We start from the raw sequence: 9,028 nt of genomic DNA, 5'->3' as shown, positions 1-9,028 counted from the left end.
AGGTGACAGCTTGAGCCTGGCAGTACCCCCTGAACTCCCTCCCATTTGTCCATTACGTGCATGTACTGGAGGCAGCAGAAAGTGGATGCAGTATCTAGATGTGGTATAGCACATGCCTTAGTAGGTAGGGTTTTTCAGGGATGGGAAGGTGATAATAACTTCCCACACTGTCCTGGCTCTGCTGCTCTCCATGCAGCCCAGGCTATTGGCTTGGTTTGCTGCCAGGGCTCACTGCTGGCTTGTGACCTTCCATCAGGACACACCCATCCCACGTCCTTTCCAGCAGAGTTCCTCCCCAGCCTGCCCATTTGCAGCCTTTCCCACTGCAAGCCCCTCTTCCCTGCTGGGTCTCTGCATTTGTCCTTCTTGAATTTCACACATTTCCTGCTGGCCCTCTCCTCCAGCCTGCTGAGCTTGCTCTGAATGACAGCCCCGTCCTTGGTCATCCCTCATCAATTTTGTGTCATCTGCAACCTTCACAGGACAGGACATGCGGTGGGAAATACGATGTTGCACTTGCCTTTGATTACACTTCTTGTTCCACACGTGGGTGAATCTAAGGCCAGTCGAGGCTGGAGAGACAGACAGCACATTATGATACCACTCCCCTCTCCCTTTAAAATGACAACAGTATAAAAAACAAGGAAAATCCTGAAGGTGCCAATAAAGGAAACAGGTTGTTCCCTAGTGTAACTAGTCACACAGCCCATTCTGGGCACCCCTGGGCATCAGAACTGGGATATCTGCCCATCACCCTGGTGTGGAGCACACTAAGCCAATGATTCACTGGTCCAAACACCTATCAGTACTTGTGGATGTCCACAATAGTGACAGAGCAGTGGCTGCAGCACTGCCAGGATGGCCAAGATCCTTGTGCAGGTGGCAGGAATACACCCACCCACCCCATTCCCTTGCCAACCAGAGTCAGTCTGCCACAGTCAGCTAAAAACGTTCTTCCTTTCCACAGGCATGAACACAACTTGTGGCACAAGGTTTTGGGCCTCCTGCTCGCCTGTCCTGACCCCAGCTTTTTTTGCAATTCACTTTTCTCCTACACACCTCCTACACACCTCGGGTTTCTAGCAAACATGGGGGTGTGGAAAGGGGAAATATTAACAGCACCCCTCAGCCAGGCCCTGAGAACATGCTGGCTAGAGAGGTGCAAAGACCTTGACCAGCATATGCACAGGGAGACAGAGAGGTCATGGAGGTCTCTTCTCCTCCCCTTCCCACATCCCAGGTTCCTGTCCCAAACAATTGTCATACAAGCCTAGAAAATTAGGTGGCGCAGGCAGACGTACTGTCAGTTAATTTTTCTGTTGTTGTTTTTGTTTTTGTGGGTTTTTTTGTTTTCTCTGCAAACACCATTTGCCAAGCCAGTGGATCCCATGGTCATCTCCATGAGCCTTACACAGTTAATACTATCCCAAATTCCCATATGAGATAACCCTCTTGCCTGTCCCAAGCGCCTTCTGCATGACTGGGAATGCTTGCTTACTAGACAGCTTTCCTTTATGCCAAAACAGACTTTCCAATTAAATGAAAACCCTACATGGCACAGTCCCATCCCATCCCTTCCCTTTTAGTGTTCCTGCTCTTGTGAAAGAGTTACAGCCTCAGCCAACTTCTGAGCACCAGCAGTGGGGCTGGGGGGTGGGCTGGCCAGTGTAAGTGCTACCACAACTACTGAAATTGTATCCATGATTGTGCCACAGCCTGACTGTTTATATCTTCAGCATCTCAGCAAAATGGCTTGTCACTGGGTCAGAACGTAATTTCTTTGCCATAAATCACCTCCTGCGCCTCCTGCAGGAACAGATGCCTGCCATAAATTCACTCCTGGTAGAACAAAGCTCCTGGATGAGAGGTCATGTTCCCAGGTGTGAATAAATAAAAAGTTCACAACTCACAGAAACAACACCAGCCGTCGGGACTGTGGCCTTGCATGGAGGGCAAACAGGATTAATAGGAGGGTTCAGAGTGCCCCCTTCTCCTCCAGACTAATATTCTTCGGCTCCTTTAGCCTTACTGTGTTTTCTTAACAGCTGGCCACCTCCCTGCTTGCTGACTGCTCTTCACTTCTTTGTCAAAGTACAGAAATATTCCTACCCACACCTCCACACCTGAACTGTGGAGTTCAGCCCAGGGCATTGGTGCCAAAATGCCTTCTGAGATATTAGAGCTTTAGTGTGGCCAGCCCTCAGGCTCAGTTAACTGAAGTTCTTGGTTGTTTGAGCATCCCTGTACACTGGGAATGGTGGAGAGGTATCACCACATGCAGGGCAGACCTCAGCCTGACCAGTTATGCACTGAGAGAAGCTGCTCGTTCTCTGCTGAAGGAGGGTGAGGAAGGGATCGTGGTGCAGAGACCCGGCTTTAGCATCCTGACTGGGATGGACACAATGCTCTGGGACATTTCATCTGACCTTGTGCCCTAGGAATGCACTTCAGGGCTTGCCTAGAAATTTGTGATCTTCAGCTTTCAAGGTATAAGAAAATAATAACTAAAAAGAAAAGAAAAAAAAACCCTTCACACTGGAATTTGTACAGCATAATCTACTCATGTCCTTGGGAAAGCAAGTTTGTGAGGAGCATTACTGTCAGTGTGCTGGAAGTTCTCCTGAGTTCTGCTTCTGCATATATGCAGGACTGCCTTCACCTGGGCAGCTTCACCTGCTGAAGGCTTTTTGAGCACCCCAACAGCTGCAGGGTTTTTGTTCATGGTGCACTCACCACCCTCATTTCGCGTTCGGTTGCCCAGCCATGCCTGGGGAACTGCCTGTGCACTGCTGCTGTTTCAGACTGACAGGCATCAAAGGCATCTTCTTCTGAGCAGAGCACTTCAAGTCCCCAGGAGGAACTGTGTTATGCCTTCCCAAATTAATATGCAAAAGTAAGCAGCATGAATCAGCCACGGGGCACTGCAGCTCTCCTGTACCCCTTTTACCAGCAGTTTGGATTTTATGCTTGGAGCATTGTTCTTTCTCCATTCCTTGCCTCTCAACTGGTCCTCTCTCATCTAGTTCCCATTCCTTTTCTTCCTATGAGGAATTCTTGGTCTCTGCTCTGTATTCAACAAGTGTTTGAAATGAATGAAGGAGGTGATTAATTATTTAGAATTGTACAAGGGAATCTAACTAGGTGCAGTGGGAAGGAATTAAGCAAGTGAGACATAAAGGCTGAAGATCAGGAAAATATTTCCTTAAAGTGAAATGTAATAGAGGGCAAGCCTGCCTCTGAGGCAGCACAGGAAGTTTCTCCTCCCATGGGATTTAAGACTGCAAAGAGCAGAAAATGGTCTTTAAGAGGAATCCTTCTGGGACAAGGTTAGCCAGCCCAAAAGACTACATTTGTCTATCCCTTCTAGGCACAACGGTGGGACACGGTGTGTGAGAAAGCACTGAAACAAGAACACAAAGAGATTTATTCATGCTGCAAACTTAAAATGCAGTGGGTAACTTCCCTTCAGCGCAAACAACTCCTTTTATAACCTGTTTGAAGAGTTTTTTGTATATCTCCTTATTACTCAAGTAATTAATTTTCAACAACGAATGTGAGAGGACACTGCATTAACACAGCAGGTAAATTTGGGGAAGAAAAGAAAGAGCACTAGCCCTTAAAATGAGATTTATTTGTGAAGACTACATCTAAGTTTCTAATGGCACTCTGAGCAAAATCAAGGTTTTCTGCTTTCATTTGCTGGGCTGTCTTCTTTCATTACAGAGTGTCCTAGCACAAACTGATCTCCCACACTCCTGAATCCTTTTATCTCTCATTAACTCTCCTTTTTTTTTTTTTCCTCATTGATCACTTCCTTCTCATGCAAAGACTTGATATGCTTAACCTTCATAATCTTCCTACTTTGGAGTTGTGGGTCTGTAATTACAGGCTGTTTGAGGGTTCAGCCATCAATAAATCAAGTTGTGCTAATTGAACAAAAATTTGTACAAAAACCTCTCCACTGAAGTGGTCATTTTTCCCTTTTTTAGAAAATTTTACAGCTCAGGAATAGCATGAAAACTTATTATTTATGTGTTTCAGGATTAATTTAATATAAATCATAGAATTGATTGAGGAAAAGACCTCCAAGATCATCAAGTCCAGCCTTCAACTGAACACCAACATGCCCCCTAAAACATATTGTGAAGGGACACACAACTACTCATTTTTTTACCACTTCCAGGGATGGTGACCCCACCACTGCCCTGGAAAAACTATTCCAATGTTTAACCACTCTTTCAGTGAAGAAATTTTTCCTAATATCCAATCTTGGCCCACTGTGGTTGCAGATTTGTGGTCCCTACAGCAGGTTAGGCTGCATGCTGTGGGCAGCCCAAGGGAACTGTGAGTGACCAAATGTTGATTTGGGTGAAGCCCATCACTAAAGGACAATTCTGTCACATACAACAGAGTGACATTTTACTGCTACAAACATCCATCCATTCCTGCCTGTCTGAGGGACTCACTAGAAAGGCAGAGCACAAGATCATCTCACATGGCAAAGACATTACAAAGACATTGCAATCCATCTGTGGAGCACATGTGGACTGTGGATTTGGTTTCTACACACATGGTCTCATGGGTTCACAGTAACTGAGGCTGTGCTGACACTGGAGTAACCCTCAGACTTTTGGCCAAGTAGAGGCAGGTGTATGGCAATACCTGGTGATAGAAACTCAGAGATCTTGAAGATTTTTGGGTGCCTGATGCCTGTCTCAGTTGATGGAAGATACCTGCTGGCACTGAATCTCCACTCTGCACTGGCATGCAGAGGAGTACTGGCTAATAATTAATGCTTTGCTACTTGCTGGTAGCACCAAAACTACTTCTCTTTGTTGCCCCTCACTTATCAGGTGAGGACTGACTGTTACCCCCTAGCACAAAATGTGCCTTCAAAACTCCAGTGCTCCAAAGAGCTGACAGCAGCTTCACATTCCCACCACCACAGGCTGAGGAAGCAAGGAAAACAATTTTACCTCAATTTTACAGTACAGAATCCTGATGCTTCAGAGCTGGAAAAGTCCCAAAGAGAGTGGGGGGATACAGAAGGGACACAAGGAGGTTTCTCACCACTTTTCCTTTGTCTCAGAATGTAATGGCTGCATATAGATGCCAAACAAGATTGTGCATATTCTTTAGTTTGGCACAATAACTCCAGCCTTGGTCTTTGTCTGATCTCCTGGATATATCAGTTGGCTCATCTTCCAGGTCCTCAGCTGGAATTTCTAAATATGCCAGAAAGCCAAACAAAGCTTCTGCATGTCTCAGTGGTTTCAGAATCCTTCCCTCTCATTTAATTAGTTCTAGTAGCTAATGGCCACCAAGTCTGCTCTCTGTTTTTTCCTGTGGGTTAAGACAGTCTGATTTGGAGAAGATTTCAGAAGGCATCCTGTAGAAGCAAAGGGCTTTGCCACACTGACCCTCAAAATTTTATTTATACTTCTGGTGATCCTTCACTCCCAGGCTAAATGTTGCAGCAAAGTGACAGGATCCAGTGGAGGATAACCAAGCCAAAGCTCCTCCTGCACACTGCCATTTTTAGAGAAGTAGTTTGAGACTGCCAGGACACATCACCTGGGTTAACTTCATGAGCTGCCATCACTAACGAGCTCCTCCTTGGCCATTGCACTGTGCAGCACGAGCTGTTCAATACAGAGGGGCTTTGTGGCCAACCTGAGCTTGAACAAACAGCTGTAATCTTCAGCAGCTCCTCATATACCTCAGTGTCCTACGCATGTCTGAACGCCATTTTCCTTCACAGAATATCAAGAGATAATAGTGAGAGGAATTCTGTATCCCTGAAAAAACTTCTTACTGGTGGCTGGTGAGTAAATTTTTGGAGAAATTATTTTGTGCCTAGAATTAAAGAGAAGCTTTGGCAGGATCTTGGAAAGCAGAGATTTTATCCATGTAACATTTCAGTGAGCAAGGTTGTGCCAAGGGAAAGAAGATAGGGAAGGTTAACAATAAAAAGCAGCATCTTTCAATTGGATTTAAAGTAAGTAGAAAAAGAGGATTCTGTGAAAATATTTAATGTCTTCTTACATTGAAAAACCTGAACTGTGTCTTTCCCATATATTTTTTTTGCATGTCTCAATAAGCATATTATATTTTTTTAATGTTTTTCTGTATAAGGTGTTATTGTTACAAAGTGATGCTAGTTCCCAAGCCTCCATTTTCAAGACCCCAACATGCTTTTGCAGCAAAGATATGCCAAGGCTTGCATTTGACTCTGTGGTGTTCAAAGACTTCAAGTTCTCATTATCATTATGGCAACTATTAATCATTCATTTGTTGTACCATAACAAATAAATGCCCTCAACTAGAAAGCATGTTACAAATCACTGGAGTACCCTCTGAGCTGCTCTGTGCAGCTCTAGGTCATCCAGAGGAAGGCACAAGTACAGCTCTGAGTATGTCAAAATGTTGCATCAAACCTTGTGGTTTGGGTCATCAGAAGAACAAAGTAATGAAGTAGTCAGTGAGGGATTTGTGTGATTTCTCAAAAGAGTAAATGCTCATGATGTAGAGCATTTTCTCTAGACCATGGCAGCTCAAAAGTTTGATAGTCATGCACATCTCTGCCATGCCCTGGGAAATGGCAAGGTCACCCAGCACACCACCTCCAAGGAGCTGGATCTTCATGCAAGAACAAAATTTGAGGTCTTGGAGACAATACAGGCACATCTGCAAGGATCTCCATTCTCCAAACTAAGGCAAATGAGATTTTTCTTGGGCACAGAGTGACACTGACAGGGCTACACCATATCACACTTGGAGGTACCCTGGAGGTGCCTCTGTTGGGCAACACAGCATGAGCACATTCTCTGTGTGGTCACAAACCAAGAGCCAGCACAAGGCATCTTCTGCTCTCCTCTCTCCTTTCCCAGCCCCAGCTGGCTCTTCCACGACCAATACCAAGAAAAGCTTGAGGACAATATCTGTAAAAGCATTTGAGCAGCCACATTAATGAAAATTAAAAGTATCTCTCTTGGCCACACTGCTACACCAGTGCCCACAGCAAAGCCCACAGCATTTCCCTTCCCCTTGCCAAGAGCAGCTGTAGCAGACTGGTCCAGATCCTGACTGCCTGAGCACAGCAGCCAGTGTGAACATTGGTCAGCAGCTTGATTTGGTTTCCTATGGGATGCTTCATGTCCCTCAGATGTGGGCAAGAGCCCCCATTCCTATTTCAGACTGCTCCTGTTCTCTCTTTACAACATGATGCTGAGGGTGAGGGCAGAGCACCAGGCCGAGAAGATACCTGAGGGTGGAAAGCATGGTTAGGAACATGTGGGAGAACTGTTCCAATACTATTCCAGAACCTACAGTGAGTCACCATGGCAGCTATGCCCAAAAGCCAAGTGACTCTGCTGAGTTACCCTGGCAGCAATGGGTATGGCCATAGGGACCATCACCAAAACAGACCAAGAAGCATCACTGGCAGATGGAGACTCCCAGCTGCCTGGGAAAATCTTAGTCCTTATCCTGACAGACCACAGTAAAGAGTAAAAGCCCACACACAGCATCACTTAGTCTTTGGATTCTTTTGAAACAATTAATTATTTTTTTTCCCCAGATCATTGTGAACTTTATATGGTGAGAACAGGCCTAAGGCCACCATTTATACAGGTCCCTGGTACTGACAGCTGGCACCAGTTTCAAAAGGCTCTGCAGTATCAGTAGCAATGGTATCCCAGAGCATCTCCTTTGCTCCAGAAGTGAGTCAGGGGAACTGGTGACTCACTTTCATTTGGTACTTGTGAGATCACATTTGGAGCCCTGGGGCTGGTTTTGGGCCACCAAGAGAGTGGTCAGCTGGTTGGGGTGAGTCCAGTTTGGTTATCATCCAAGATGCTGAGGGAGCCGGAGCACATGATGTGCGTGGTGTTACTGAGACAGAGAGTTTGTTCGTCCTGGAGGAGAGACAGCTTCAGGGGAAGTGGGGGAGGATGGGCTCTTACAGCTGTGTTCAACAACCCAAAGTGGATAGAGACAGATGTTCCTCAGGAACCTACAACAAAATGACAAAAAGCTATGTGGACAGGACAGGCACAAGAATTTGCAGGAAGGTCACTTCCAGTTAGACATAGGGAAGGAAAAGTTCACCATGAAAGGAGTTAAGCCCTGGAACGGGAGTCATGAGAGGAGGTGAGATTCCTGACCTTGGAGACATTCAAAATTCAACTAGGCATGGCCCTGAAGCAACCTGATCTAACAGGGAAGTCAGCCCAGCCTTGAGCAGCACGTTGAACTAGGACCTCACAAGGTCCTTCCCAGTCAGAATTGCACTGTGGTGCTGTGATCTTTTATTTAGGTGATTCCTACCTCGCTAATCCCCAGCAGCACATCACTGCAAACAGCAGCACATCACTGCAGAATACATGCTACTTAATCCACCACCCTTTGATCTTTAGGGCTGGAGTCAGTGAGGGGATCACTAGATGAATCCAGCTCTGGAGAGATCTTGTCTCCAGAGATTTATGACAGCTAACTACATTCCTCTCTCAGCCTACACGGCATTTTATTTGCTTTTATCCTGCCCCCCCCAATCCCTGTGCCCAGTGTAGGAATTCTCCTCTGTGTTGTACAGAATCTGAAATAAAGAATTTAAAGGTGTATTAGTGCCACCAGGAAAGGCTTTAGAATTAGCTGGTTGCTGTACATCTTAGATTAATCAGGGAAATAATCTCATACAATGCTCATAAATAGACAGGTCCTGTGCTCCTAACAGAGGATAAACTTGCAAAAACAAAAGAAAAATCAAAGGGTGGTTTGCATCTGAGAACAGCAGGCTTAGCGGGTGGAGAAGGAAAATCTTCTCATGGTATTTCTGTTCAAGTCCAGCCTCAGCATAAGTTGATCACGTTATGTATTTAAAAATGAAAAACTTCAATTTTTCTAAGGAAGCTTTATCACAAGGATTATCTACAAAGGCTACACAGAAAGATGTCACAGCAAGGAATAATGTGCCAGACTGGATAGGAGCAGCAGTAAAGGGGCTCAGTGATGCCCAGCGCAGCTGAGA

Source organism: Pseudopodoces humilis, chromosome 5, assembly GCF_049639895.1.
Source record: "Pseudopodoces humilis isolate 2021_Gansu_Grassland_sample_001 chromosome 5, ASM4963989v1, whole genome shotgun sequence".
Lineage (NCBI taxonomy): Eukaryota > Metazoa > Chordata > Aves > Passeriformes > Paridae > Pseudopodoces > Pseudopodoces humilis.
This window is presented reverse-complemented; position numbering follows the sequence as displayed.